Source organism: Schistocerca nitens, chromosome 4, assembly GCF_023898315.1.
Source record: "Schistocerca nitens isolate TAMUIC-IGC-003100 chromosome 4, iqSchNite1.1, whole genome shotgun sequence".
Classification (NCBI taxonomy): Eukaryota; Metazoa; Arthropoda; class Insecta; order Orthoptera; family Acrididae; genus Schistocerca; species Schistocerca nitens.
The window spans coordinates 137,673,277-137,688,221 of NC_064617.1; positions in this window are offsets into that span (position 1 = coordinate 137,673,277).

The window sequence follows — 14,945 nt, forward strand, 5'->3', positions numbered from 1 at the left end:
ATTTTGTTTCAAACTAGGAAAATCTGCAAGTGAAACGTTTGTAATGTTACAACAAGTGTACAATCAAAGCAGATTGTTAAACGGCGATCTTGTCGAACAAGTTTACCGATTTTTTCAATGTTTGCATCAGTTTTTGCTGACAATGGTCTGCCAGTGCGAGTGTCATCACTGGTGTCTTCGCGGCCATCTTTAAATCGTTTAAACCACTCAAACACTTGTGTTCGCGATAAACAATCATCGCCGTACACTTGTTGTAACATTACAAACGTTTCACTTGCAGATTTTCCTAGTTTGAAACAAAATTTGATGTTAACACGCTTTTCTTTCTGTAGACTCAACATTTTCCGACGCACAGACAAAACGTCAACTACTTAAAACAGACGCCACGGGCAGACTGAGTGCAGGAGACAGATGAAACTCGAGCAGTAGGCGGAGCGAGAGTCACGTGACAGGTCACGCGACTTTCAGCCTTGTTGCATTCGTTTTATTGTTTCACCAGTACTAGTCCGGTTTTTTTTCTAGCCACACCTCGTATTCCCGCAATGAATTAATTCACGCCTGCAGATAGACAACCCGACGGACAGACTTCCTCAGACAATTTGTGTCAACAAATTTAATGAATTGCATGCACGTACTTGCTTTTGCCACCTCATAAACAGAGCCAATATTGAACACTTGCAATGTGAGTCAAAAACATGGAGATACACACTATCCACTAATATGTATCTGTTTTCCATATGTCTTGTAATTCTCCTGTTTAATATGTACGAGGTGTGGCTAGAAAGAAACCGGACTAGTACTGGTGAAACAATAAAACGAATGCAATGAGGCTGAAAGTTGCGTGGCCTGTCACGTGACTCTCGCTCCGCCTACTGCTCGAGTTTCATCTGCCTCCTGCACTCAGTCTGCCCGTGGCGTCTGTTTTAAGTAGTTGACGTTTTGTCTGTGCGTCGGAAAATGTTGAGTCTACAGAAAGAACAGCGTGTTAACATCAAATTTTGTTACAAACTAGGAAAATCTGCAAGTGAAACGTTTGTAATGTTACAACAAGTGTACGGCGATGATTGTTTATCGCGAACACAAGTGTTTGAGTGTTTTAAACGCTTTAAAGATGGCCGCGAAGACACCAGTGATGACACTCGCACTGGCAGACCATTGTCAGCAAAAACTGATGCAAACATTGAAAAAATCGGTAAACTTGTTCGACAAGATCGCCGTTTAACAATCAGAGCAGTGTCTGAGTTAACAGGAGTTGACAAGGAAAGTGTTAGGCAGATTCTTCATGAAAGTTTCAACATGAACAAAGTGTGTTCAAAAATGGTTCCAAAGTGTCTCACAATTGAACAGAAGGAACGCCGAAGAATGATTTGTTCTGACATCCTGGAAAACATTGAAAGTGATCCCACCTTCTTACAAAATGTTATTACTTGCGATGAATCGTGGTTTTTTACTTACGATCCCGAAACTAAACGCCAATCGATGCATTGGAAAACTCCTGGTTCTCCACGACAAAAAAAAGCACAAATGTCAAAATCGAAATTCAAGGCAATGATGATTGTTTTTTTTGACATCAAAGGGATTGTGCACATTGATTGGGTACCAGAGGGACAAACAGTGAATCAGCATTACTACATTAGCGTCCTGGCTACCCTACGTGAGCGAGTACGGAGAAAACGGAACGATTTGTGGAGAAAAAAGTCATGGATCCTTCACCAAGACAATGCCCCAGCTCACAGTGCGTTGTCAGTGAAGACGTTTTTGGCAAAACACAACATTCCCATCTTAGATCATCCACCCTACTCAACTGATTTGGCCCCCTGTGACTTTTTTCTTTTCCCTAAAGTCAAGTCAGCTTTGAAAGGAACTAGATTTGAGACTGTTGAAGCAGTAAAAGAAAAAGCGACGGAAGTAATGTATGGACTTACCGAAAATGATATGCAGCATTGCTATGAACAGTGGAAAATTCGTATGGAGCGGTGTAGAGACCGAGGAGGAGAGTACATTGAAGGAGATAACATGAAATTGTAAATAATTGTAAATAAATGTTTTTTCCAGCATCAGTCCGGTTTTTTTCTAGCCGCACCTCGTAATTAACATATTTAACTATTTAGAATTCATTGATTTATGATTCTTTACTATAAAAAAAGCAAGATCAAATTAATTTGATATTTTATATATGAGGCTTCATTAACAATTTTAAATTTTGTTATTACAAATCATAGAATTAATGTCGTATTTAATTTTGAGATTGAGAAACTAAATATTCAGTACCAGGTTCGATCGAAGAGATTGCAATTATCAGCGTGTGCTCAAGTTGTTGATCTAAGATTTTTATTCCGTTTTTGCACCTGTATGTATTACTCTTTAAAATGAGTGTTCGCAAACATACGGGATTCCATACAAAGACGACATAATATGTAACGCAAGACTGTGCTCCAAGATATATTCGTCTCCGGGCATGTTTGACCCGCAAAAGTTCAACAAAAATACAGGATCAGGTTTTTCTTTCACTTAGATGATAGAGTGCAAGTCTACGCATTCCATCTGAAAATCTTCTGGCGAAGTGTCTCTATTGTTTGTAGAAGGTGTGGCATAAATACAAAAGTTTTGATTCTTTTTCCGAAAATCATGAAATCGATTTTCAAATTTTTGCATCAGATCGAAAATTGTGGTGCGTATTTCGTCCCGTCTTTAGGATTATGTTTCAGTTTATCATAACTTTACATCAATGTTTTTTTCTTTATTGATCACGTGATAGATGCTCACCTTTTGGGCTGTATTGATATTTGCTTTGGGCCCTATGTGGCCTACAGGCAGCATGTTGGACACCGCTGGTCAAGAGTGTGCTGATAATACCAAATTTCACGCATTACCTCCCACCACGGACAACGCAGTGACCGAGAGCAGCGGCGTTTGCATAGAGTTAGTGCTAACATACAAGCAACACTACGTGAAATAACCGTAGAAATCAATGTGGGACGTACGACAAACGTATCAGTTAGGACAGTGTGGCGAAATTTGGCGTTAATGGGCTATGACAGCAGATGACTGACGCTAATGACTTTGCTAACAGCACGAAATCGCCCGCAGCGCCTCTTCTGGTGTCGAGACCATGCCGGCTGGACCCTACACAACAGGAAAACCGTTTCAGTTGGGAAGAACTGATGGTAGGGTTCCAGTGTGGCGCAGAACCCACGAAGTCGTAGATCCAAGTTGTCACCATGCCACTGTGTAAGCCTGTGGTGCCTCCACAACAGTGTGGGCTGTGTTTACATGGAATTGAATGGGCCTTCTGGTCCAACTGAATTGACCGTTAACTGGAAATGGTTGCGTTCGGTTACCTGGAGACCATGTGCAGCTATGCATGGACTTCAGGTTCGCAAACAACTATGGAATTTTAATGGGTGACAATGCGCCATGTCACCAGGACACAACTGTTCACAATTGGTACGAAGTATATTCTGGACAATTCGAGCAAATGATTTGGCCATCCATCGATCATTTAATGGACGTAATCGAGAGATCGGTTCGTCCACATGTTCTGTTCTAGTTGGTTGGTTTGGGGAAGGAGACCAGACAGCGTGGTCATCGGTCTCATCGGATTAGGGAAGGATGGGGAAGGAAGTCGGCCGTGCCCTTTCAGAGGAACCATCCCAGCATTTGCCTGGAGTGATTTAGGGAAATCACGGAAAACCTAAATCAGGATGGCCGGACGCGGGATTGAACCGTCGTCCTCCCGAATGCGAGTCCAGTGTCTAACCACTGCGTTACCTCGCTCGGTGTTCTGTTCTATTGCATTGTATTTTTTATTTTTTTTATTTTACAGGAAAGCAATAACATAGATTATATTTGTATGCAGTACCTTGCATATTCCTTTTTAGGAGGAATAAGATTGACAAACTGCAGTATAGTGGGGAATTTATATGTCATTTGTATATGTTCTGTTGTAATTTAACCTTATTTAATAGCAATTGTTGAAAACATATATATTTCAACAGATTCTTATTAGATATTCGACACTTCATTGTGGGAAGGGTATAAGTCTAGGATAGATTAAAGAATATTCTGAAAACTTGTTTGAAATTTCAGTCTTCAGGCAGGCACTGTTAAGATTTTGAACACTAAAATAAGTCTGGGGAAAAGGCTAAAAATATTACTTAATTACTGAAAGACGAAGCATTTTCTTTCATTATCTCAAAAGTTAAATTCATTGACTTATCCCATTTTTTCAACGAGGAATTCACAATGGTAGTCACATTTAGATAATCTTATCATGGTGTTACAATGCACACTTTAAATGTATTTGATACTGCTACTTAAAAACATCTTAGTTGGCGTCTTATGAAATATGTATTGTATAAAGCCGGTATCATGCTGGAAATCCGTAAGCCTACGATTATTATACGCCGTATTTAGCTTGGCGCTTTTCTGAGAGCGAAGGAATCGGTGAAAGTCTGATGACTTCAGGCTGATATGTTCCCACCCTTTACCAACCTTAGCTAGCTAACAATACAACACGCTGTAGGCACTGCGAATACGATGTTGACTCTAGGGTGGTGCCTGCCCTGCGGGAAACTGACGGGACCTGTTTCCCTTTAGTCCTCTCCTTCCCCCGCAGCAGCCTATAAGCTAGGCTACCAACACTTACATACTCTTCTTGGATGCCTGCTAAAAGGCCAGTTCATCTTTCACGAATAGGACCTGTCTCAGAGAGACACTCAATTGGAGCATAATACGAAAACAAATGGTTCAAATGGCTCTGAGCACTATGGGACTCAACATCTGAGGTCATAAGTCCCCTAGAACTTAGAACTACTTAAACCTAACTAACCTAAGGACATCACACACATCAATGCCAGAGGCAGGATTCGAACCTGCGACCGTAGCGGTCGCGCGATTCCAAACTGAAGCTCCTAGAACCGCTCGGCCACACCGGCCGGCTAATACGAAAACAATGTAGCAGGAATGTATTATTATAGAAGTATATGAGGTCTTTTTGAAGCATACAAAACGACTTGCTAAATTCTTGACCCGCGACATTCGCAACTAAGTTTTAAGTAATATTCACTCTCTGAGCGAGTATGGTATGACAACTGCCATTCTCTGTTATCAGCAGATGAGCTATATATGGCCCTATGTTCAGCTCAACCATTGAAAGACGTTCGCAATGTCTTGAGGATGCCAGCAGGAAAAGGTTGGAAATGTGCGAATATTCCTGGTACCATGTACTGTAAGTTAGCGCTCATTTACACTTTACTTAAAGGGCACAAGGCGCACGCTAAAGTGGTTAGACCCACCGCAGAACGAACATCGGCACTGCACGCACAGAGAACAAAATCATGGCCTCGAGTACTGAAATAAAATCAGCAATTCTTACTTTATTATACATTGCTTTATACGTTGCATTATACGTTGTAGCAGTGAACGTACGAAAGAAAGAAAATCGTCATTAAGGGAAGGAGAAAGATGGAAGAATAGACAGGAGAGGAAAGTAGGCAAGCTTGATATTTCTTCGAAAAGAACTTCTTTTACAGGACGTCCCAATAAAGTACTGTAATAAAAAAAATTATTAAATATACGTAAATATACATTCTCTAATGTCTAGAATCGATTGTGTTTATTCATGAATCCAATCATACTTGTATGTTACACGCTCTGCTTTTATGCGTTAAACAAGAGCCCAGAAAACAAAGTCTCTCAAACAACCAAACTTTTGATATGAAAACATGACCTCTCAACACCGCTTTTCTTTGAGGTCTCAATAGTTTATCCTTCTCGGAAGTACCGTGAACGCTGTGTCTTTATTTTCGTTTCAATTTCTTTCACTGTTTTCTGCGGCCTGCACTCTTTTTAAGTGCAGCTTATTGCATTTATTATTTTTATTTTACATTTGCTCATCTTATGATAGTATCTACTTCAGATGTCAAAAAGATATGACCTCAGTTCAATTACAGCACCACAAAACCTGTGGACGATATAGGTGCAGACCGACTTTCAACCTCACTGGTTGAAAGGTGCCTGTTACTCAAGTTTCATTCCCTCTCAGTATAGTTCGTCTTTTCGTGTGTCACAATGCTTATATTTCCTATAATCTATGAGATCTTGCTCTAACCAGTTTCGATATACTGACACAAGTTCTTCGGCAACCTCTTCGCTTGACCACTGAGACACAAGTCTTTGGCGAGTCATTTTCGTTTCCGGCCAAAAGTATTTGTTCGAAATGGGATGGACTCAACAAGTCGTTGGAAGTCCCCTGCAGAACTGTTGAGCCATACTGCCTCTATAATCGTCCATAACTGCGGAAGTGTTGATAGTGCAGGATGTTGTGCACGCACTGACGCCTCGATTACAGCCCATAAATGTTCGATGAGATTCGTGTCGGGCGGTCTGGGTGAACAAATCGTTCACTCGAACTGTCCAAAATGTTCTTCAAACTAGTCGCAAATAATTGTGGCCTAGTGGTATGACCGTTGTTTGGGTACATGAGGTTCACGAATGGCTGCAAATGTTATCCAAGTAGGCAAAGATAGCCATGTCCAGTCAATGACTGGTTCAGCTCGACCAGAGGACCTAATCCATTCCATGCAAACTCAGCCCCCACCATTATGGAGACACCACCAGCTTGCACAGTTCCTTGTTGACAGCTTAGGTCCTTAGCTTCGTTGGGTCTGCGTCACACTGGAACCCTACCATCAGCTGTTACCAACTGAAATTGGGACTCTTCTGAACAGGCCACAATCACGTGCTGCAGGTGACGTAGTGTTAGCAAAGGCACTCGAATCGGTCATATGTTGGCACAGCCCGTTAACCCCAAATTTCGCCGCTCTATCCTAACGGATGCGTTCGTCACATATTATGCAGTTTTACAAGTAGTGTTGCTTCTGTGTTAGCACCGACAATTCTACACAAACGCCATTGCTCTCGGTCGTTAAGCGAAGGCCTTTGATCACTGCGTACTCCATGGTGAGAAGAACTGTTTGAAATGTGGTCTTCTTGGCACATTCTTGCCACTGCGGATCTAGGAATACTGAATTCCCTTACGAGTTCCGAAATGGATTGTCCCATGCAACTATCTCCAACTACTATTTCATGTGCAAAGTCTGTTAATTCTCGTCGTGTGGCCATAATCACGTCGGAAACCTTTTTTTGCATGAATCTCCTGAGTGCAAATGACTGCCCTTTTATGCCCTGTTGGCACGATACTGCCTCCATCTGTACATGTGCATATCGCTGTCCTGAGATTTTTGTCGTCTCTGTGTACATGGTGCCGGCCGTGGTGGCCGAGCGGTTCTAGGCGCTCCAGTCCGGAACCGCGCTGCTGCTACGGTCGCAGGTTCGAATCCTGCCTCGGGCATGGTTGTTTGTGATGTCCTTAGGTTTAAGTAGTTCTAAGTCTAGGGGACTGATGACCTGAGAAGTTGAGTCCCATAGTGCTCAGAGCCATTTTTGTGTACTTGGTCATTTCTTGTCTGGACTTGGTATGGTAAAGCTGAAGAGGCACTGTGTTTCTGATTTTGGGAAGTAAGCTGCTTTTGTCGTGCCAAGGTCCATTCCACTGAACAGACAGTGGTCTGTATCAGGAACTAGGACGGGCCAGCTCAATTTATTTACTGTGATGGTTTGTTTCCACACACTGCAATAGGTGCTCGCAGGTTGCTATCACTAACTACTTAGAAGCTGGTTATCGCATCACTGATTGCTTTGTTTAACTCTGCAGAATTATAAATCAATAATGTTAACTTTTCCTGGTGTGTAACATTAATTTAACCATAAGCGTGTCTGTGGCATAAGTAAGGTAAGAATGGACAAGATCTTCCATTAGAGACTTCGCAATAAAGCTTTACGTTAGTGTCAAGAACGTCGAGCAGTTATAGCTGAAGATTGGAGGAAGCCTCTTCCAGAAAGTCCTGAAGTCCCTGCTCAGACACATGTGCTTTAGTGATTGAGCAAAATCCTTTGTATTAGAAATGCTGTTTACGCGGGATAAGTAGTCAACTACTATGCTATCAATTCTTGACATGACGGGTTAGTAGGTTGGCGTAATTGTTTGATCCCTGCCTCCCGTCGTATGGTGCACTACCAGAAGTTCCACCTACCTCAGCACGGCGTCCGCTCACTGTCCCTTTACTCTGCAGGTGTAGATACTTACAAGACGACGCAAAAAGTGGCGTTGAAGAAAGACGTCGCCTAATATCTGTCCTGCAAAGTCCACTGAACTCTCGTAGCAGTTTCTGTATTGCGACTTAACATAATTTCTGGTGGTAATGTGGAGCATTTAGACTGAAATAAGTGTCCTAATATTTTCCTACTCGTAATGTTTATGGCTGAAATAACACAAATTTATGTGCTACCAAGTCCATAATAAGTGAAGAACTATTCTATCACTCTTAGTTCACAGTCAAACAACAAACTTCACACGCAAAGCAGCTAGAATTTTGAAGTCTGACCCGATTGACTGTGTGGTCTAACAGACACTGTCCCGCTACTCTGAGTTTTACATTCGGTCTTTTTCAATGCTCTTTATAACAAAAGATGCTCGCCAAATATTCTATAATTAATTCAGAATACGCCACGTGGAATCTTCACACAGGCCGAAAGTTCACACGCGGCTTAACTTTACAACAAAACAATTCTAAATCTTCCAAACTTCACAAAACTGTCCGTAAATGCAACTGCTATTACAGCCACACAGTCACATAGTCTGGATGCCAGAAGCCAATTATTTCTTCATTTTACACATAATAATGACAGAAGCGTCCAACATTACCTGCATGCCCGATAGCTGACTAGCGACTCCCGTGCAGTCTGCTTCCCTCCCAGTATAAATACCTAGCAGTGCGCGGGAACTGCTTAACTCGGATTGGTTGATTTGTTTGACTGGCCAATCAGAATCATTGGTCGAGATCATTCTCGCACCAAAACTGTCCTACGCCAATCACTATTCCCAGATGCATTTACATCATTCCAACACGCAAATACTAATACAAGATCTAATAAAACCAAACGAAAAGAAAATTAATTTCGGGATAAATTTAGAATATGATTTTACTTTCTACCGCTATTCTGGCTGCCTCCTTACAAAAGCAAGTATACTTAGACATAAGACATCAGCAAAGTGGGCACAAACATCTTTCCCAAACTAAGATTACGTAATGTATTACATAAATTTAATCTTGAAATTTAACGTATGTCCCACATACACATTCTCACTCACTCTCATTTACTCCCACAACGACAGAAGACACACATAATAATTTTGTCTGAATTTTATATTACGAAAATGAAAAATAATTTAAGTTTTAATATGAAAATCTCAGTTAATTAATCCTGCACACTGAGAGTTCTGTTTATGTTTTTAAATGATACTAAAAGATAAACTATTATAGTTTCTCCGAAAATATGATAGTTACAGCGTCGAAATTTTTATACAATCTTCTCCTGAATAACAAAAGGTAGTGTACCGATTTTGAAAATGCAGTAGCAGCAGGTGCACATGACTCATTGATAGGACGCAACTTTGCAGCTTCCTAAGCTCCAATACAGCGGGCTATATAGCAACGAATGTTAACGCGCATTAACTCGCGACTTTACAATGTCAGTGCTGAATTGAGCAATAAATTCCAACTAATTGTATTTCCGGTGTGAGCAGTTATCATTATTCTATCGGAAGACATAGACGAGCGGTGTGTGTTCAGTGAAAATCGTAAACTCTCTTGCCTCCAACAGTAAGCGAAAGTACTTAATAGCTTTGTACACGGCAAGAAGTTCACAATCATACACACTTCATTTTCTTTGTGAAGGAGAGAGATTGTGAGAATAAAATGAAAGTGGCTGCCACGCACCATCTATGAGCTGTTGCATCGCTTCATTGATTGCGTCTTGGCTTTCATACCATACACCACCGTCGCGAGAGGTGCTTCCAATGTGGGGTGTGTAAGGAGGCCCGACTGGCTATACTTTGCTTAGCTGCCTCAGAAGCAGAGTTCATAGCGTCCGTCCACTGCATCAGCGTTTGTCATTGACACTAGGCCCAGACAATGCTACAGTTAACTATTCCTGAAGCTCAGCTGAATCGGATGGGTGACGATGGTAAAAATTCAGTATTCCTAGAATGCAGCACAGTTCTTTTAGGTATTTCAGCTGTGAAATCCTCAATATTGCTTCTATCTTTTCAGAAAGTGGTAACGATACTGCTAGTGATATCAGAAGGCCTAAAATATAATCTCAGGTTGGCAAAAACACACTTAGCAGTACTTAACATACTGTGTTGATCCAGGATGAAACCTACAATTACGGATGAAGTGATGTAAGGCGATAGGTTAGGACCCACGTACTATCATGTGTCATTTCCTGTTACTACCTTATTGACGTAAATAGCTCTGCAACAGACAGGCCTTTGGCAATCATAATTTCAGTTAATTACAACACAAATTAAGATATCAGATCTCAATAATAGAACAATAAAAACAGGTTGGCCTTGATTAATAAGAGTTTCAGCTAATTCGAATTAAGAAATAGGTCATCATTTAATTAAAAGAGAACAGGCATGCCTTCTATAATAACAGCTTCTGATAAGTAAAATTACCGAATAGAAAAGAGCCAGACCTTCAAAGATAACAGCTTGAGGTAAGTAAGATTATTACATAGAGAACAGTCAGGGCTTTCAATGATGACAGCTTCAGTTAAGTAAAATTACCAAATAGAAAACAGGCAGGCCTTTATTGATAACAGGTAAGACTTCAAAGTTCAAAACTTAACTGAAGTTCACGAATCGAAGCTGAACCTTGCCGGTTCGAAAGGGGACCCTGAATTCAACACAGCGAAACCGCCTCCAACTCTCTCATCGGTGTGTCACGTCCCAGAGCTGGCTGGCCAGCCTAAGCACGAAGACGGCACTCAGCAACGGATTCAAATCGGCCCACAAATACGCCCAGCAACCACACGCCGTACTCCGTGCCCGACGGTTTTGCGCAAGTGCTCCCCTATTCGCTGATCAGACCTCTCGCACCGTCCTCCTCGCTCCGTTACCACTCCCCAACTCGGCATGCCACAACACATTCCGTCCCCCACCAATAATCTCGAGCAAAGATCTTAGTGGCCTCTAACGAGAGGGACGCGACAGACCGAGCAAGTGGTGCCAGTAATTCGAAAGGCGACGTCAGCAACCCCACCAAGGCTCAGCCTCTCCCCTTTAAACCCATGGAGCGCGGTCCAGCCTACAGAAGAAGGAGGTGAATAATTAACGGGCTTCAGTTGATTAAGGAGAACCCTGAGGACCTTACCAGAGCCAGATGCCTGAGAAGGAAGTCAACGTGTCCCAGAATGTTGGTGATAGAGCATGGGCTTATGAAACGAGGACTGAACTTCCAGATATTTGCACCACTCGTGACCAGACCGGCAGTTCTTCACGGGAACCTTATCTCCTACGTTGCCCTGAAAAAGGCGTTTATCTCTATTATACCGCCGTGCCTGGCGGCTGTTGGCTCACCTACTGTTATTCCTAGCACTTTCCCAATTTTCCCTAAGATCTTCAGGAGTAACGAATAAATACAGGAGGTCGTTGATATCGCACAAGTTGGTTCGAGGGGAATCGATGGGGTACGCAAACAAGAGAGGGGCAGGAACTGCCTTCGACGCTTCGTATTTTGCAGTGTTAAATGCAAAATTGAGCCAAGGCAAGGTGGTATCCCACTTACTTGGAGACTTATGATGGTAGATAATAAAAGCTGATTTAAGGTTGCGATTCACTCTCTCAGCAAACGATGCCTGCTGATAACATGGCGTGGTGGTTAGGTGCTTAAAAGCGTTACTAATGCAAAACTGCTGAAACTGTTCGGAAACAAGCGCTGGAGCATTATCGCCAACAGGAGCCTTAGGGGGTCCAGACCTGCTGAAAATGTTGGTTACATGTGCAATGGTTACGGCTGCTGTGACCCCAAGACTAATAATTAACCATAAAAATCGCGTCAACAACCACCAGAATAATGTTCCCCTTCTTGATACGAGGAAGACGCCTATCCTTCTAGCGCTCGGATTGTAACAAATCTTTCGGAGGACTATTACTGGGTTTAGGCTTCTTACAGGCTTCATACTCACCCACTGATAGAATGGTATGCTTATACAATGTGGACCAAGTGAGGTGAGCGTTAACCTTTTACAAGGTTTTATAGAGTCCAAGATGTCCTCCCAATAGAGAATTATGAAAATGGTGGAAAACAGGAGGCACCAGCTCTTGAGGCAAACTAAAGTCCCCGGCTTCGTTAACGCATTTGCATAGTATGTCATTCCCGATGTAGTCACTAACCTCACTACCAGACAAGAGTTACTTTTTTAATGGATCACACAACGGATCTTGATACTGTTTGGTTTCAAGGTCCGCAAACAACTGGGGAATTTCGGTTGAAACCATACACACAATGGTGAGACTAACGCCCTTATTTTCGACAGACCCCTCCTTCTGAAACATGTGACTGAGAGCGTCGGCGACTTGGTTGTCAGATCTTTTATGTTTCTCACATTGAAATGAAACGCGGAGATACGCACTGGCCACCTGGCTTTCCTACCAGTTTTCCTGGATCGGGCCAACATCCAACTTAGGGCCTGATTGTCTGTCTCGAGATTAAACTCCATATGGTCAAGACAGAACTGGAACTTCTCTAAAGCACAGCCAGTGCCTGTCACTCATGAACGGAGTAATTCATCCCTGGACCAGACAACCTTCTAGACACGAAAGCTAAGGGGCGTCCTATACCTTGATCCTTTTGCAACAACACTTCAGCAATACCGGCATTGGAGCCATCAGTTCGAACGATAAATCTCTTGCCGAAATCCGGGACGGCTAAGACTGGCGGGTTGGTGATAGTGAATTTGATAGCTTCAAAAGCCACCTGTTGGCTCTCACCCGAGACATATTTCTCGCCCTTCCTACGTAGTTTATTCAGGGGTCCGGCCATCTGTGCAAAAACAGGGAGAAAGCGAAAATATTCGCCATCCAAATAAGTCTGCCTATCTCCGTCCTACTTCGAGGCTGAGGAAATTTCAACGCCTTAGTTCGTTCCTGGCCAATCCTAATGTCGTCCCAGGAAATTAAATGGCCCAGGAAGGACATTTGTTTCCTAGCAAGTGTAATTCTGGACTGCATCAAATGGTAAAAATGGCTCTAAGCACTATGGGACTTAACATCTGAGGTCATCAATCCCTTAGACTTAGAACTGCTTAAACCTAACTAACCTAGGGACATCACACACATCCATGCCCAAGGCAGGATTCGAACCTGTGACCGTAGCAGCAGCGCGGTTCCGTACAGAAGCGCCTAGAACCGCTCGACCACATCGGCCGGCTGGACTGCATCTCAAAACTTGGAGAGGACCTCCTGAAGACTGGAAATATGATCCTCAAACGTCTGACTCTAAATGACAACAACTCCAAGGTAATTAAAGACACAAATCGCCCAGAATACGGTTTAACAAACGAGACAAAACCGCCGCCGCAGTGGATAATCCGAACGGCACATGGCTGAACTCACAGAGGTTTCAATCAGTGCAGAATGCGATGACACGTTCAGGCTCCTCGATAAGAGTAATCTGACAATAATTTTGCTTGAGATCAAGCTCCTTGAACCACTTAGCCCACGAAAATCAGGTGAAGCGGTTGTGAAGATCCGGCAAGGGGATAGATTTTAGGATAACCTTTTTATTAAGGAGTCTGTAATCGACCACCAGCCTTTAGTCCTGGCCCTGAGCTTTAGGAACGAGAAAAAGCGCTGAAGCGTAGGGAGACTGCCCAATGACCACCCCCTCCTTCAACACACTTGCCCATTTCTGTCTCAGGATTTTCATTTTGGGCGGCGAGAGGCAATAACGAGACTGTCGCACTAGAATACCGTCAGCCAAGCGTATGTGGTACTGTATGAGCTGCTGAGCTGAAATGCTGCTGACTCACCCTTTTGCTGTGTTGTCTTTCCCGTCATCTCCGAAGATTGCTGTGGAATCGGAATCCGACACACGCGTCGCCATATATAACCTCCCCCAGTTTCGCACCGAACTTTATTATTCGCTTACGCTGAAGATGAAGTTACATTTAATTAATTTTGCTTCAAACTCATTGTCGTGCTCCCCTACTATTGTGAAGTCTAAGGAAAACTACTAAATTATAACATGTCCTTTCTCAAATACGGGATTTTATTAATTAAAACACCCTTTTGTAAACCAGCATTTATAAACACTCAACAAAAATTAAATACTGTGTGCCATTACACCTATATTCTGCCACTAATCTCCGGCCTCGCTACAGAGCAACCGTCTCTAGCCTGTCGCACATTCGAATTCCACTCACGGACTCTAACACTCGACTCTCGCTCACCTACTCACACGCTTTTGACTGCGCTGCAGTCTTTGTTTTAGTTTATGATCGCTGCACATAGCGTATGATCGATACTATGAAAGGGTACTGTCCCCTTACAAGGTGTACCGGCCAGCGGTTGAAACGTGCCTTGGCATCGTGCGAAGTCATACTGATGCCTGCGACCAGGAGCCAAGTACACTTGGCGATGTGTGGCGCACAAGGCAAAATACGCGACGTACTGCTCAGCAGGTCTAATCTGAAACGTTTATTGGTGGGCCTGATGAATTACCTGCTCTGTGCCAGATCAGTCTAAGTAAGAGTCGCCAGCCTCACTTTGACCCGCGAGACAGGCTTAAGCTCCTCACTTCACAAATGTCAATGATCTAATGTTCTACTTTCAGAAAGTTTTCGATATCCGACCATTGAACTGGAATACGCAAAGCGATAATAGTTCGTACACGGCTTCCAACTGACCACTAGCTACGATTGCCGATAAGCACCTCAACAACAAAACAGCAACACAATTCAAAATCAATAGAAAGAATCACGCAAAAACATCTCTCAGAAATTTGCACAAAACCGAACGAAACCTACTGGTGTGA